Source organism: Cupressus sempervirens, chromosome 11 (assembly GCF_028749045.1).
Source record: "Cupressus sempervirens isolate cs-2001-9-10 chromosome 11, ASM2874904v1, whole genome shotgun sequence".
NCBI lineage: Eukaryota > Viridiplantae > Streptophyta > Pinopsida > Cupressales > Cupressaceae > Cupressus > Cupressus sempervirens.
In genome coordinates this window covers 819,998,043-820,017,132 of record NC_143128.1, presented here as the reverse complement: position 1 = coordinate 820,017,132, position 19,090 = coordinate 819,998,043, and positions in this window count along the sequence as shown.

Below are 19,090 nucleotides of genomic sequence, written 5' to 3'. Positions count from 1 at the left end.
AAATCTTGTACCAAAGCTTGTATTATACTTTGTAAATCTTGTAACGTAACTTGTATATCCAAATCTTGTCCAAAGTTTGTACCATATTATGGCCTATAAATAATCTTGTATCCTAGCTTGTATACTATCACGTGCACACACATAACGCCATTTTCACTTAAGCTTTTCGCAAACCATCTATCTATCCACCTATCACCTATTATAGACATCCCATCCTTCACAAACATTTCCATCTCACAAAAACCAAAACATGAACAAACTTGTACATTTGTAACATATCTTGGTCCATCAGCTTGTACATCCTCTTTAGCCTAGTACCATTGTATCTATCCAGTGTTCGTGTCAGTTCATCCTTGATCAACATCTTGCACCCATCACACATCTTGGTTAGCTATTCCAATGCATCCTTTAGCTAGATTTTATGTCACCAAAGTGTTATCTTTCTTAGTTCAGCTTGCCAGACACATCACTCATCCAAATCCAGTAGCTTAGGTGCTCTCCGATAGGTCCTTGCGGGATATAGCTTTCCTCATGTCTGATCTTGGTCCGTGAGTACCTCGTCCTATCCATCTCATTGGCAAACAGTTCTCTTTTGGATTTTCACTTTCTTTTGATTTGGACTCTTCCCTATTGGGTCTTGAAATATCTTTTCCAAGCAATCTCCTTGTTCCCTCCTCAAGGTTTCCACGATCTTCCATATCATGGTATACTGCGAATGGGGCAATCAGAGCACAAGGTCTTGATCATGTCTTTTGTTTGTTTGTTTTTTCTGCTTGTGGGTTACCCAGTGTCGGTTCCACACTGCTTCCTTTAGGAATCATGTGTGATGCTGGGGCAATCCTTGCGTGTTTGTTTTGAGTTAGTTCATCAGTCCTTTGGACGGTTGGTGAAAAGGCCTTGATGTTCTTGGTAACCTTGGCAATTAACCAATAGTCATATAGCAAACCTAGTGCTCAACTACATGGTGGTACTTCTCTTTGAAGTATCCCCCCGCTCAAAAAGCTTCAATAGTTTTCCTTCATCTCCATTATCCCCCATCCATATCCAGCATCCGTCTCTCCTACCCCAGCTTATGCATCAGTATTTCTTTGAATCACTCATCACTCTTAGCTTTAGGGATCCACAATCCTAGTCTTAGGGATCCACCAATCCAAATCAATCCACCAAGCCTCATCTTTCAAGATCCACAATCCTAGTCCTAGGGATCTCTGAAACCCATCTTCCACCAATCTAACTCTTTGAAATCCTGTTGCATTAGCTTTTTAATCCCCTCATCCATCTCCCTATCCTGGATTCCTTTTTATAGCGCTCTGCTCCTTCATCCTCCACCTTCCCTAAAGTCTTAAGCTTGCTTCCTCTTGTGCATCTGACTCTCCTTTATCATTCTCCCATAGTGAGAGTTTGAGCTAATTCAGCCCCTTCTCTTTGCCAATCTGAGTTTCCTTGCTCATCTGAGATTCTTGTACTTTTCAAGAAGCCATCAAGCCTCGCTTTCTCTCCCCGCTGCCTTCTTGAGGGGGCATCTCACAGTCCATTCTCTCCTCTTCTACTCTAGCCTTGGGCATCTTATTTTCTTATCTTTGATGCCATGCTACTTGCGGCATCACATCAAAGAGGGGAAAAATGTAGACACCTAAAAACCTTTAGAAAATAAAATATTTTTATTTTCTGAAAAAGTCCTGATGACATCATCATTTATTAATTAATTATTTAATTAATTAATTAATTAATTTTTATGCCATTAAATCCCTTTATCTTAATTTAAAATATTTAATTAAGGAATCCCTCCCAAAAATGTTTAAATCTTATTTAAACATTATTTCCTTATTTATTAATTATTTAATTAATAAATTGACCAAAAAACCCAAAATAAATAAAAAAATTATTTTTTGCCCAAAACTTGGCCAATTTCCTTAAGACCACTAACCTCTTTCAAAATCTTCTAATCCTTCTTTAATTTTAATTAAAGGCTAATCCCATGATTTCCTACCCCGAATCCCAACTCAAAATATTTAATTAAGATTAAATATTAATTCTAATGTTTATTTAAAAAGTTTTAATAAATATCTCCTCAACCCAAATCCTTGAAATAAATAAAACTTTATTTATTTCCTAAAAATCTAATTTATCCTCATCCTAAGAAGTTCTAGACAATGCTATCCTTCTTGTCAAACCAATTAAGTTCTTGATGTTGGTATGCCTTAGTGTAGGAGATCATCCTTGTTGCTACCAAATTTTTTTGCACCTATTAGATGTGATTTCCAAATGATTCATTTTTTACAATTTTAGACACTAAGTCAAACAATTTGCATTCTCACTGATTGTTCTCCATCATATGTATTCTTCACAGTGAACAGTCAACATACTATGTTTGAACTTGAGGATATGTGTTGTATTTTCTAAATTTATTCAAGGAAATGCTTTGCCAAATTTATGTTCAATGTCTAGTTATTATTGTAAGTTCGTTGTGGGTTTTAATGGGATTTGCAAGTGCAATAATCTTTAACCATAAAAACATAAAAAAAATATTTTCATGATGTATAATAGTAAGTAGGTTTAAAAGCTCAGAACATTGAATTTCTAAAATACAATTGAGTTTACAGGCCTTCAAATAAGAGCAACACAACATACATTAACTTTTGACCTCTAAATATAATTCTTCAATGACAAAAGGGTATCAATGAACTAGCAAGCCTCATCAAGCCTCATCACCTGAAAATGAAATTCAATAACATTAAAGGAAATAAGAACATGAATTTTTATCAAGCTCAATGTTTGGAAATGAAAAATCAAACATATAAGTTAAAAGTTTTGAGTTAGTCATTCGAACACATCTTCAAATTGGTGTTAACTAGAAATTCAACTTGGCATTAAATGATCAATATATCCACTTGAACTTCCACCTAGTGCCAACTTTGATGGTTTTCTTTTTCTAGTAGTGTAATATATCCTAAAATAAGAATTGCAATGAGCATACTAGAGCATATATTTGAGCCAAAAGTAGATTATTCTTAAATATAAGTTTTTCCAAGGACTAAGGGAGGTGAAGTTCAATTGGGTTTGTGCTCTGAAAAAAATTCAATTAAATCAAAGAAGGTACATCTTGATCCAACACACAAATCTCAAGGCTATAGTACAAAAATCAAAACATCTAAGAGCTGATATTTTGTACATGAAGACATAGTGGAAAGAACATGCATGATGATGTCCAATGAAGAGCTTCATGTTACAAAGTCATCACATCAATAAGGGGAATCAAGAGAAGAAAAAAGAGAAATTTATACCCTACAATTTGATGGAAGTTGTTCATCCAATGGAATAGGTGCCAGAATGCTATTGATATGTCCAAAAGGAGTCATGTGATCTAATGTCTTTTACCAAATTATAGGTTTTTCTTTTCAACAAACTTTTGCTAACATAAACTATAGGCAAAATCCTAAATTTCATCTTATTCTTGATTCAAGTCCTCAAATGTTTATTTCTAGCGCTTAAATGTTGCTTCTACTATACTGGAGGTCTAGATAAAACCCAGTAACCACCAAGCTTTAATATCTAGTCAACTGCAAGCAAGTAGATACTTGTTGGCAATAGAAACATATGTAAATCAAGAACATGATGAATATTCACTTCTAATGGATTTAAAGTACAAACCAAGATGAAATTAATGTGCACATTTAGTGTATTTTCTAGACATCCATGAAGGATCAAATATCATACCATACTTATTCCATAGAATCAGAAAACATGAACAATGAGCCATATCAAAAGCTCTTGTTTGATATGGAAGGCTATTGGATACCATGGAACCAATTGTAATGATAATTCCATACTCTAAAGAAAATTGGACCTATTCTTTATGTAAGTCTCTTGGGGAATTCCAGATAAGTCTATCACTCAACTGGAATTGAAAGCTTGGCCTTTTGAACTATTCTTTGACTCATTTCTCTACCAGTTCTACCTGAGCTAGGAGCCTTGTCCAAATTAACCTCCTCCAACCATTTCTCTACAGTCAAGCCTGAGCTTTAAACCTTGTTCCAATGTACAACTCATGATTTATTTAATTCCTTACATGCTAAAATTCAGTATTCTAATTCTAGTTCTGCATATTATTTGTATTTTAAAAATGCAATCAAACCTCAAAAAGTGAATAAGAATAAATCTTAAAATTTGTCATCAATTAGCAATTTTCAACATGTAACATTGAGTATAAATGAGCAAGAAGGATTAAACACCTATAATCCACTATAATGTGATTGAAAAAAAGTTTTTGTAGATGATGAAAAAATACATGTTGGTCATAAGATTAATAAAACCTCAAGCCCTCTATGAGGAAAGGGAACAAGTACAATCACAGCTACCCATAGGGTGAAAAACAAACAATCTACTTCTCTCAGGATTAGCCAAAATATTTGGTTACCATTGATCTTGATTACCTATAGGAAAAAAGGAAAAAAAGGCAAGTTATAATATTATATCCCCATTTCTAACTCTTAGTAGTCATCTCCTTGGACTTCTAAATCTTCAACACTTTCTTGACAATCTTTTTTTCTTCAACAAGGAATGCCTAGATGATCCTACAATATAATTTGAAATGGGTGGCTATTATTCCAAGGTGATCTACCAAAAAAAATAATAATATAGTTAATTGCATGCTGAGAAAAACAACATAGCAATGGCACTGCAACATACATTTACTTCGACCAAAATAAATATAATCTTCCAAATATGAAATATCCCTAGAAGCCCAAAATTTCTACAAGCTATGTGATCTAGTTCAGGGCCAAGTGTAAACCATGGACATCATATTCATATTGGATATGAGCAAATTAACTGGATGGGAATAGAATCCTTGGATGGTCTTTCTGATCAAAAGCTTTGATGTAATAAAAAATTATCATCACCCAAAAATAAAGTAAAATTCAAATGAGACAAATAATAATTGAAAAGAAAAATGGTTTGCAAAGCACACATTATAAGAAAATTTAAAGAATACTACCAATAGTATCATGTAAAATCATTCAAATATAAAGCCCAAATTTAATGGAATCTTTTTTTAAAAAAAAGAAAATAGAAAAGGATTCAATAAGAGATGTTTACAGAGAGAGACAATAGTACAAAGAATCTAAACAAATGAGAAAATGTATTGACCAAGAGTAAAGACCAAGAATATTAAAACATGAAAAATATAAGGCAATAATGATGACAAGTTATCTTTCTCACATAGCTGCACTAGACAAAACCCCACCATATGCCCTATTTTTAGTTCTCCTACTTCTTTTCAACATGTTCACCCTAACTCGGTAGGCCTCAAATGGGGGATCTATAAAGTATCAATCCATCAACAACAAAGATGAAGACCATCAGTCTATGGTGCAAGTTAATCACTAATGAAGTGGACAATGAAGAAGTGCCCTCTCCATAGCCCTTACAACCGCAATGTCAACCTCGTGGAGATTAGAAATATATCATGAAACTATGTTGCACAAATGCAATGAGGACCTACAATGAAAAAGGACTAACAAATGTAGAAGAAAATAATGCCAATCAAATGCAACAGTGACAAAACCCCTACACCATGCTCTAGCTCCATCAAACAACGAAAACCCTTACACATGTTTGTTGAAATTTCAACCAACAAAAGCTTAGATTTTTTTATTAAAAAAATCCTTCTACAATCCGACCAACCTAAACTTTTTTAATTGATGGTTAGAAATTTTGGTGGAAAAATGAGGTCAAATATAGTAGTGTTTGAATGCATCTTTCAAAAAATTTCTAAAAGTTGATGATGAGGAGAAAAGGCTAGTGAAGAATGGGAATTTCTATGACCTAGACCAACTCAAGGCTATATGTAAAGATGTCTTGTCCTTCATTCATGAATACTTCATTCTTGACAAAAGATAAACAAAGGGTACATAAATTTCATTTCATATTTTTATACCATTTCTGGTTTAAGGATTGAATCTCTTTCCCTTTTCATTTAAAAGAATCTAGACCTGTCCTCCATGAAGGGATTATTCTATTCATTGGAAATTACTGTGAAAATAATTCTATAAAACTCTCTCCTTTAACAGAGAAGAACCATAAATGATGAAGAGTGTTCCCTTGATACCATAAACTCATAATAGAAACAAAGAAACAATAGAAAATGCGAGAACAAAATATGGACTTCTTATTATTTTCACAAATGCAAAATTATAGAATTCACAAGTACAATATGCTAAAACACATGGGTGCCTTCATTATAGTAATCTGCAAGACAATGATGGGAACTATCCCTAGAGTTGTCCTAGACAATGTTTGAGTCATTCTTAAATAGGTAATTTTATGCCACTTGGGAAGGTTCTAGACAATGAAACTTAATACTTAGGGCTGATAGGCCCTAACAATACATATAGAGTCAACCAAATACATATTTAAAAATTATTTTAGATATTTTGGGTAGCCCAAATTCAGAAGGCTAGCTCCTAATCTACAGACTTGGAACAACACAAGCACCCTTCCTTCAAGTTTTCAAACCTTATCCAGGCACTCTAAGGCCTTCAATGGTGAGCCTAAACATTTTTTTACAAATTTTTCCACCAAAAATTTTCAATAACTTCCTCGATACTTAAGCTGGAGCAATGAGATTTTTATGATAGGCTTATAATTCTAAAATGAACCTTCATGTAGAAAATGAGAACATTTTGAGCTTGTATGAAAAACTTACTAAAATAGAAAGCTCCCATAAATAGTAACCACCTTGTTTACTAGTCCTTATTAAAAAAGAAAAGACTGAAATGAAAATATTCTTGGCTCATGCAAGATTGTTCTTACACCTAGGATGCTCCTACATCAGACACCTGGGGTAATTTGAGAAGCGACTTCATCATGTCTCATGTGTTCAAATGAAAACCAAGATGGTTAACCTCCTCCCTCACTTACCATGATGAATCCCCTATTGACCTCCCTTTCCATTTGATTGGGTATTCCTCATAAGTTCTATTTCTTGTAATTTTACCAACACAACTATCAAGTATCTCCTCAATCACCTTTGTAATTGAACTAGCTCCTGGAATACCCCACTACACTTTTGCAACTTCATCTCCATCACCTCCTTCATGATAGTCTATCAAATCTAAAATATTAAATAGAAGTGAAATATTCAATTCAATAGGAAACTCCACTTCATAAGAATTTCTAGAATCGTGCCTTTTCACTATCTTGCACGGTCCAAACTTCTTCATCTTTAGCTTATTATATGTACCCACTAGAAAACACTCCTTTCTCAAATCAACCATGACTTCATCTCCAAACTAAAATTCCTTATAGCTCCTTTTCACATATGCATTAGCCTTGTACTATGTATTCATTAATATGATGTGCTTCCTCACCTTCTCATTGATGTTCTTCAATTGTTTAGCAATTTATTTTGCTTCAACTCTACTTATCTCTCCTTAATCCAACTATTGCAATTCAAAAGCATTTTTTGGAACTACTCCCATATACAATCTAGAATGGTGATTTATTAGTACTCTTATTGATAGAATTATTATAAGAAAAATTTTCTTATGGTAAAATCAGATCCCATCCTTTTGGTTTGTCTCCAACCAAACATCTTAGTAAATTTCCCTAGCTCATATTTAAAACTTTTTTATGTCCATCAGTATGTGGATGATGTGATGAACTGAACTTCAAATCTATCTTCAAATTTTTCCACAATGTACACCATAAATACCTAACAAATTTGGTATCTCAATCTGAAACTATACTCTTTGGCAGACCATGTAGTCTCACCACTTCTCTAAAAAACAACTTTACCACATGAATATCATCACTAGTCATCTTGCAAGGAATAAAATGTGTCATCTTTGAAATCTTGTCAATCGCCACAAAAATAGAATCATGCCCACATTGTGTCCTCTGTAATTGAAGAATAAAATCCATGCAGACATCCTCCCATAGTTTCTCTGGTATAGGTAATGGTTGATACAATCCTATATTCTGCTTCACTTCTTTTGCCATTTGACATACTCTACAACTTTGTACAAACTTCTTCACATCTTTCTACAAATGTGGCCAGTAATAATTCTTAGCAACCAAATCTGTAGTTTTATCTCTACCAAAATGTCCTACCAATCCTCCACTATGCTTCTCCTTGATGAGATTCTATCTCATTGAGCTTTTAGGAATGCATAATTAGCTTCCCTTGAACAACATACTATCTTGGATCATGAAGTCCAACCATTTTGTCATGTCAAGTGTGATAGGTTCTATACAAACCTTCCATGCTTCACCAAAATCAAGATCATCTAGATACAAAGTACTAAGTTCCTTGAACCCAACCACCTCTATCTACATTTCTATCAACAAAATTTTTCTTCTAATAAGAGCATCTATAACTTTTTTAAACTTCTCACTCCTATAGTTCAAAACAAATGTATAACTTTGCAAAAACTCAACCCACTTCAAATGCCTTTGGTTTAATTTTCCTTAACTATTCAAATACTACAAAGCTTGATGATCAATATACAAAAAAAACTCCTTAGGAAGAAGATAATGTCTCCACTTCTTCAATGCTTGAACTATAGAATAAATTTTTTGATAATAAATAGAATATTTTCTTTTTCCATCATTCAAATGTTGGATACAATTGTCTAATCATGTGTTGTCTTTGGTGTTACACAAACATCATATCAATTGTTAGTTAGTGGTTACCGAGGTCACTTGTTTAGCAAGACAATTTTCCTTGTCTACTGAGAATTCCTAAAAAATTACTCCACAAATATAGTGTCTATCGAGCTCACTCAGGTATTGAAATAATTCTAGTAGGAAACAATATTAACTAAGTTCTCTTGGTTAGCAAAGAAAATTTGGACAAAGTTAGTGTTCAAAGAGTTCACTCAATTTCCAAAAGATTTTTCAAGTTTGCAGTGTTAAGCAAGCTTCTATTGGTTAACACAGGAAATCATCTCAAAACTAGTGTTTATTGAGTAGGGTCAGCCAATGAAGGATTTTGTTGTTTTGACATAAGAAGCTTAATTATTTTAAGTATCATTTCTAGTGAACTATGGTGATGATTATTGGCTATTGTAATTTTTAATTGAGCTGACTTGATAATCTAGATGGTATAAATGAAAGGTCAAGTTGAGATTTTAGTGAGTATGCAAGTGTGCTACTTGAATTAAGAAAGTAAGAATGAGACCAAACTTGAAGGATAAGCAAGTATCCTTATGGGGTAGAAAATTTGTATTTGATCAAGAAGGATCTAGTATGAAGTAGAACAAGGATTTGTAATCAACAATTTAGTTGCATCACAATTAGGTCATTTCATTGTTACTTTCTTACCATTGTAGCAGTGATCCAAAATCTCTTAACAGAGTTGGTTTAATAGCCAATTGTAAATCCTCTAACAAGGCAAAAATTTCATTGAATTGTTTTAAGACCTCTTACAAGGCCACTCCTCACAGGGTGATCAAATCCTCTAACAAGGTCACACCTAACAATGTGTTTTGTAACCTTTGACCAGGTTGGCTCCTAACAGGGCTCACTTCAGAAGAGTGAAAGTAGTAACTAGTTACATTGGTGGTTTTTCCCATATTGGGTTTCCACATTAAATCCTATTGTCTCATGTGTTCATGTTAATTCTCTTATGTTTATAAATTAATCACTATTAATGATTTAAGATCAGTTAAAAATAAATCATGCTCTGCATTTACCAAGTTACAATGTTTTCTATGTGTTTAACAAATAACAACAATCAATCAATTTTATTGTTAACATCTAAGGGATTTGGAATTTATTTTAGTGGTAATTGATTCACCCCCCTCTCAATTAGTCCTTCTATATTTCCAAAAATTGGTATTAGAGCTTTTGGTGCTTGCAAGAAAGGTTTCAAGGACCTAAGCTAAAGATTAGGATGTCTTACAAGAGAGAGATTCCAAATCTTAAAAGAGACAACTTTTCAATATGGCAGGGACTTATGAGACTCAATCTAGCTTTAATTAGTGATTTAGGCTTGAAATACCTTGATGAAGAATACACAACTCCTTCTGGTACATTATCTATTGGAGATATTGCTAAGAAAAGAACCATAACACCATGATGATTGATATTGCATCTACTCTTAGCTATGATGAATTTGATGAGATCAAGGACTAAAAAATTTCTTTTGATATGTGGAATAAGTTAAAGGACATATATTTTGGTGATGAAAATGTGAGGAGAGCCAAAGTAGAAAGCCTTTGAGGAAAGTTTAATCAAATGAGAATGAGAGAAGATGAAAATGTTGCCAAGTATGTGGAAAGAATCAAAGCTAGTGTCAGTGCAATCAAAGCTTCTGGATGAGAAATCAAGGAAGAAACTATTGTAAGTAAAGTTCTCAGAAAATTGCTTCTTATCTATGCAATTAGAGTATCTATTATTCAAGAAAAGAGGTGTGAGCCAAATCATAAGAAAACTTTGGATACGTTAGTAGGAAGATTGACAGCTTATGAGCTAGACAACTATGACAATTATGTTCCAACTTCCAAGAATATTGAATATGCATTTGAGGCCAAACTTTCATTTAAGGAGAAAGGCAAGAAAATAAAGGACATTCGGTCAAAAAGTGAAGAAGAATCAGAAGAACATTTTGATAGTGATCTTGAAGTTGTTGAAACTTTACTTGTAAATAAATATTCTAGAGGCAAAGGAAAATACAAAGGTAAAGTTCCCCTAATCTATTTTTCATGTGAAAAAGTTGGTCATATTGTTGCTAGGTGCCCAAAAAATGAAAGCAAGGATAAAAATAAAGGCCACAAGTGCAATGGAAATAAGGATTTCAAAAGTCACAACTCATTACAAAGGAAAAGAACCTATAAATGCCAAGTATATCAAAAGGTATCATGCACCTGATCAAATTATTGGAGATAAATTAGAAGGTACTATGACAAGAAGTAAGCTAATAGGTACAAGTTTACTTGCTGATTTTGAACCTAGAAATGTTAAAGATGCATTGAAAAATGAAAGTTGGATTGAGGCTATGAATGAAGAAATAGAAAAAGTAGAGAAGAACAAAATTGGACTCTTTTTCCTAGGCCTAAAGATAAAAATGTGATTGGAAAAAAATGGGTATTCAAAAATAAGCTAAATGAAGATGGAAAAGTATGAAGAAACAAAGCAAGACTAGTGTGTAAAGGATATTCTCAAGAATAAGGAATTGATTATGGTGAGACTTTTGCTCCTATTGTAAGACTAGAAGGTGTTAGGACTCTACTTGTGTATGCTGCTCATAGAGGATTCAAAATATATTAGATGGATATTAAATCTGCATTTCTCAATGGTATTCTTGATGAAGAAGTCTGCATTGAGCAACCATAAGGTTTTGTTGATCCAGACAAAAGGGACATGGTATGAAAATTGCACAAAGCATTGTATGGTCTAAAACAAGCTCCTAGAGCATGGTATGAGATGTTGCACAACTACCTTATACAGATTGATTTTCAGAGAACTAATGATAACAATAGTTTGTACATTAAGGAAGGACTAGATAACAAGATTTTATTGGCAGAAATATTTGTGGATGGCACTCTATTTATAGGAAATGATTATCTATGCAAAGAATTTTTAGAGAATGTGAACAAAGAGTTTGAAATGTCCATGTTTGGTCAGATAAAATTCTTTGTTGGACTTTAGATACAAGACAGCAAGAATGGTATCTACATTAATCAATCTAAGTATATCAAAAGGATACTCAAGAAATTTGGAATGGAAGATTCTAAACTAGTTGGAACCCCCATGTGTACTAGACTAAAGCTTACCAAAGAAGATGATTCAAAAGAGGTAGATCAGACCTTATATAGATCAATGATTGGAAAATTATACTATGTAGTTCATACAAGGTCTAATATTTCTTTAGCAGTTGGGATAGTGGCAAGATTCTTAGCTAAACCTAGAGAAAATCATATGATGGAAATCAAAAGAATTTTGAAGTATCTGAAAGGCACTGGAGACTATGGTTTATGGTACAAACTTGGAGGAAAAATAGACCTAAAGGTATTCACTAATGTTGATTGGGTAGGAAATCTTGATGATAGAAATAGTACAAGTGGTGGAGCATTCTTTCTTGGTAAAAGGTTGGTATCTTGGACAAGCAAAAAACAAAACTGCACATCCTAATCTATAGCAGAAGCAGAATATGTTGCAACAATAGTGAATTGTTCTAATATTGTCTGGTTTAAATAGCTATTGGAAGGCATGAAAGTTGAGATCAAAGAACTAGTTATCATGTATTGTGATAACACTAGTGTAATTAACATATCAAAGAACCCTGTGATGCATTCCAAAACTAAGCACATTGCTATAAAATATCATTTTGTTAGAGAATTAGTGTAGGATAAAGAAATCAAATTGGAATATGTTCATACAAAAGAATAGATTGCAGATATATTCACCAAGCCATTACCTAAGGATGCATTCCTATATCTAAGAGATAAGTTAGGGGTCATTCCCCTATCTAAAGCTCACTAAATAAAGTTTTAATGATGCATCAATAGGAACCAAGTTGAAGATCAATCAATTGATGCAACATAGTCAAAAAATATATTGCATATGAATCAATACTGAAGGTACATTGATACTAATTTGATATGTGTTTTCAAAGAGGGAGAAGTTTACTATCATAAATTTTTGAAATTTGTTTTGAGAGAGAAGTATAATATCAAAGAAGTTATGTAATTCCTTCATAGAGGGAGATTACTGCATGAAATAAGAAGATTTTTTTTTGGTAAAAATCTAAGAGGGAGAAACTTTCTATCAGAGAAAGTATTGGTCTCAAATTTTATTATGCTATGACATGTTTTGTTGCCATCAATGTCAAAGAGGGAGATTGTTGGATACAATTGTCTAATTGTGTGTTGTCTTTGATGTTACATAAATGTCATATCAATTTTTAGTTAATGCTTACCAAGCTCACTTGGTCAACAAGATAGTTTTCCTTTTCTACCAAGCATTCCTGAAAGATTCCTCTATGAAGATAGTGTGTATCAAGCTCGCTCAGGCATTGAAAGAATTTTGGCAGGAAACTATGTTAACCGAGTTCTCATGGTTAGCAAAGAAAAGTTGGATAGAGTCAATGTTCACCAAGTTCACTTGGTTGCCAAAGGATTTTGTAAGTTCACAATGTTAACTAAGATTTTGTTGGTTAACATAGGAAATTTTCTCAAAACCAATGTTTACCAAGCAGGGTCAGCCAATGAAGGATTTTTTTGTTTTGACATAAGAAGATTAATTATTTTAAGTATTATTTCTAGCCAACTATGGTGATGATTATCGGCTATTGTAATTTTTAATTGAGCCAACTTGACAATTTGGTGGGTATAAATGAAAGGTCAAGTTGAGATTTTAGTGAGTGTGCAAGTGTGTTACTTGAATTAAGAAAGTAAGAGTGAGAATGAACTTGTAGAATAAGTAGGTATCCTTGTGGAGCATAAAAGCTTTATTTGATCAAGAAGGATCTAGTATGAAGCATACTAGAGATCTATAATTAGCAATTCAATTGCATCATAATTAGGTCATTTCATTGTTACTTTCTTACCATTGTAGTAGTGATCCAAAATCTCTTAACAGAGTTGGTTTAACAACTAGTTGTAAATCCTCTAACAAGGTGATAGTTCCATTGAATTGTTTTAAGACCTCTTGTAAGGCCACTCCTCATAGGGTGATCAAATCCTCTAACAAGGTCACACCTAACAGTGTGTTTTGTAAATTTTAACCAGGTTGGCTCCTAACAGGGCTCACTTTAGAAGAGTGAAAGTAGTAACTAGTTACATTGGTAGATTTCCCATATTGGGTTTCCACATAAATCCTGGTGTCTCATGTGTTCATGTTATTTCTCTTATGTTTTCAAATTAATCACTATTAATGTTTTAAAATTAGTTAAAAGTAAATCACACTTTGCATTTACCAAGTTACAATACTTTTTGTGTGTTTACCGAATAATAGTAGCAATCAGTTTTATTGTTAACATCCAAGAGATATGGGATTTATTTTAGTGGTAACTAATTCACCCCCCTCTTAGTTATTTCTTCTATATTTTCAACATCAACTTCTCACTAAAATAAGCAATAGGTCTACCTTCTTGGCTCATAATAGCTCTTATTACAGTACTAGTAGCATCATAGTCTACTTGAAACACCTTGTTAAAATTAGGAAGTGATAAAATAGGTTACTCAGTAAATTTCTATTTCAATGGATTAAAACTCTTATTTTCTCCTATAGGCCACTTAAATTCTTTCCTATCCCCTCTCATTTTTTCAGTCAAGGGTCCACAAATACTGCTAAAACCTCTTTTGAACTTTCTATTAAAACTAGCCAACCCATGAAAATATCTTACCTCTATTTTACTCCTTGGAGTAGGCCATTCAAGGATAGCCTTCACTTTCTCTAGGTCCATTTTTAGACCTTCTATTAAGACTACAAATCCTAGATACACCAACTCCTTTACAAAATTGCACTTCTTCAGGTTTATCAACTTTCCTTCCCTCAACTTATCAAACACCTTTTGAATATGAATCAAATGATCCTAAAATGTCTTATTAAAGATCAACATGTCATCTAGGTAAATAATGACAAACTTACCTAGAGACTCCTTCAGTACCTCATTCATGAGCTGCATGAAAGTGCTCAGTGCATTGGTTAGCCCAAAAGGCATGACTAACCACTCATACAAGCCTTTTTTTGTCTTGAAAGCAATTTTTCACTCATCACCTTCTCTGATAAAAATCTAATGGTATCCACTCTTCAGATCTATCTTTGTGAAATACTTAGCCCCACTCAAACAATCCATAATATCATCCATCCTTGGGAATAGAAATTTGTACTTGATTGTGATCTTGTTGATAGTGTGAGAATATGTACACATCCTCCATTCTCAATTCTTCTTTAGTGCTAATATGGTAGGTACAAAACATAGACTTAGACTCTTTTGAATCAACCCTTTCTACAATAACTCATGAACTTGTATATTCAACTCTTCACTTTTTGTTGGTGTCATTCTATGTATTTCCTTGTTTGGAAAATTATCTCCTAGAACTAAATTCATCTATGACTAATTTTCCTCATTAGGAGAAATCCATTAGGTATATTATCTAACACAATATTAGAAAACTCTTCCAACATATCTATAACTTTGATAGGTACCTCCTCTACTTCTTCTTTACTATATTTAGGAATTATAGAAAAATACATATGCTCACACTTCATACCTTTGAGAAACTCTTTTCCATGAACAAATCATATTCTAGTAGCACTAGATAGCTTTTCCTCTTTATCCTTCAATAGCTTCAACTTATATTCACTCCATCCTTGGTCAAAGTATAGATATTTGCTCACCCATCGTGTATAGCATGTTTGACAAACTACCATGACCTACCCAAAAGTATATGACATATGTCCATAGGTATGATATCACATAGTACCTTATTCTAGTAGCTCCAATCTAGAACTTCACTAAGCACTACTCATTAATGATGACCTTGTGGTCATCTTGTACCCAAGAAATATGGTATGGCCATGGGTGTTTCTGTCTCTTTAGCTTTAATTTTTAGACCATTATTTCTGACACTAGATTGTTAGTACTTCCACCACCAATGATCATAGCATAACACTTATTTTCACATCTTCACGTTGTGAAAAACAAGCTCCTTCTTTGATTAGGTTCATTCTCACCACTCAACAAGACTCTTCTTTTAAGTAACACTTCTCCTCTTTCAACATCTTCAAAATGTGATGATCTAGTATCTTTATCAACATGTACAACTCTAGCCTGGCCTTTTTTTCTTTGATCTGTCCTTCCCTGAAATTGGGAACATTCAAATTCTCTATGCCCTTCTTCTCCATAGTGAAAACATTTTGCACGAAAGCATCCTCTTCCAGATCCTTGTCCTTTGCCTCTACCTCTGTGATCTATATTGTTCTAATCATGAAAATGATTGGAATATTTTCCCCACTGGTTCTAACTATTACTTCTAGCCTCATCCTTGTTGTTTTGATCATCATTATGACCACTATAAGATTGCCTACTAGATCATCCACCATGACCCCTTCCACTATTCTTGTTGTTAAACGTCTTGCTCAGTTTCTCCTCAACTCTTAGGAAAAATTGGTATGCCTCCTCAAGGTTGTTCATTCAAAATAGACTCAACTTATCATAAATATTTGGCCTTAACCCATTAATATAACCAACCACTTTCTCTTTATTAGCTTCTATATGGCTAGTTCTAGTCAGAACTCATTAGAATTCTTTAGTATACTCTTGAAAAAAAATTTCCACTTGCTTCAACCCTTGCATTTTCTTTAATAGATCAAGCTCATAATCCATAGAAATGAATTGTTTCTTTAGTTTAGCTATTATTTGATCCCATCTAGTGATTTTGTCCTTTCCTTTTCTATTTGTTCCAACTGAACCACCTACCACCAGATCTTCCAATGTTCCTTTAGTTTCACTTTTGCAAACTTGACCTTATTAGGATCATCAATATATTCATACTTAAAGTACTCCTCCAGTTCATTAATCCAATCGATCAACTCCTATGGGTTAATATTTCCCAAAAATGTTGGAACTTCAAACTTAGATTTTTTTCCAATCTTGGAGATGGCCTTAAAAAGCCTTTCTTCCTCTATCTTTAAAACTACCTTTGGTTTGGCATTTTCTTCTTCTTCATCCTCATCCTCACTTTCATCTCTTATGGGAAGATTTATTCCTCTACGCATTTGTTCTTTCAATGCTTGCATTTTTCTTTGGAGGGCTCTAAAACCCTCAGGTATAACACCTATAGCTCTTCCACCATGCTCTCTTTGTGGAAGCATTTTTCACTTTTGTTGAAACCCTAGTGTAAACTGCCTCACAATCGACAATCCATCTACATGCTCAACCCAAACCACAGTCCTAGTGTGAACTACCTCACAGTGGGCAATTTGTCCATACAGTCAAGAACTCTAGCTCTAATACTAGTTAATAAAGAGTGCTCTCCTTAAAACCATAAACTCATAATACAAAGAAAGAAATAACAACAAATGCAAGAACAAAATATGGACTTCTTATTATCACCACAAATTCAAAATTATAGAATTCACAAGTACAATATGCTAACCCAAATGGATTCCTTCATTATAGTAATCTACATAACAATGTCATGAACTACCCCAAAGCCATCCTAGATAATATTCAGGCCTTTCTTAAATAGGAAATTTTATGCCATTCAAGAAAGTTCTAGATATTGAAACTTAATACCTAGGGCTGACAGACCCTAACAATACATATAGAGTCAGCCAAATAAATCTTTGACAATTATTTTAGATATTTTAGGTAGCCCAAATTTAGAAGGAAAGATCTTGATATATAGGCTTGGAACAATACAAGCACCCTTTACTTCATTTTTTAGACCTCATCCAAGCACTCTAAGGCCTCTATTGATGAGCCTGAATATTTTTCTACAAAAGTTTCCACTAAAAATCTGCAATAACTTCTCTAATACTTAAGCTAAAGTAATGAGATTTTTATGGTACGCTTATAATACTAAAATGAACCTTCATGTGGAAAATTGGAACATTTTGAGATCATATGACAAACTTACTAAAAATAGCAAGCTCTCATAAATAGTAACCACCCTGTTTACTAATCCTTATTGAAATAAAAAAGACTGAAATGAAAATATTTTTGGGTGATGCAAGATTGCTCTTACACCTAAGATGCTCCTATATCAGTAAATTTCTCAGTAATGAGCCTCATAAAAAGATGAGTGCTAAGAAAATTAAGGTTAAATTTGAGGAGTTTTTTAGTGATAGAAAGAGTTCTAAGAAGGAGATTAAGAGGGAGAAAAAGAAGAAAAATATTGAGGAAAATATGAAGTCTAAGAAAACTGGAGATGAAGAGGATAATATTGAAATGGGGGATTTGAGCTCTAATCTAGATGGTTATTCTAGTAGGAGAGGTATTTCTACAATCAAGCATGAGGGAGATAGTAGTAAATATAGGAATGTGGAGTCAATTATTTTCTCTAAAGCCTCGGAGTAGTATGAAAAAAGAATCTTTATGATGCTAAGAGTCTAGAGGATATTGAAACTAAGAAGAATAATGAGGGTAACTCCCTTGTCATTAAAGACCATAGTCTAAATAAAGAGAATTAGAAGGAGATAATTGAATAAAAGGAAATGATTTCTAAGAATCAGATCTATCTCAAAGAAAACCAAGAAATTACTAATGATTCTAGTAAAAAGTCTATTGAAGAGATCAGAGATGAAACTAACTCAATCAAGCTATCCTTCCTTCATAAAGCCAAGATGAAAGTGGATGCTTCCCTCTAAGTAGACTCTTGGATCTATAATGAAATAACCATGCTTAATAGGAAAATTGGTGAAATGTAGAAAGATCTAGAAGAAGAAAGAACTAAGAGAACCCAAATGGAAAATCAAGTTGGGAATATTCCCAAGAAGACACACCACCACAACCAAGTGAGGAATCCAAATCAACAAACATAAAGGATGTGCCTCTATATCCAATCATATGATGTCAAAATCCATGGAATTGTGATCACATCCATGAACTAAGAAACTAAATCTCAAAATGTCCAACTTGTCAACATAAAATAGTCAACTATAATCCTCCATCATGACTATACCTGATAACATCTTATCCCTTCTACATTAAAAATATCAGAAAATCATATGACTTAAGGCATAGAAAACCCAAATCCAAGCCACCAATCTCAATATGCATTGATAATGAAAGATCAATGGGAAAAGAGAGCCCATAACCAAGCCATAAATGAAACCTGTAAGTATAGACTACTTACAGCACTAAAAAACTTATAGACCCAACAAGTCATTATACATATCCAAACAAAATACTGACAATCATTTCATCATGAGACCAATCTAAAATATAAGCTGATTTTACAATGACATCAAACTCAAATCTCCAAAACATACAATATTATAAACTCACAATGTTACCATAGTCAATATATATCATAAACCATTTAGATCAATCTATCACAAAAAAAGAGTTGTGAAACCTACACGAAATCTGAATCAATATCTAGAGCTCTCTAAGAGCCCTTTGTTATTCCAAAAT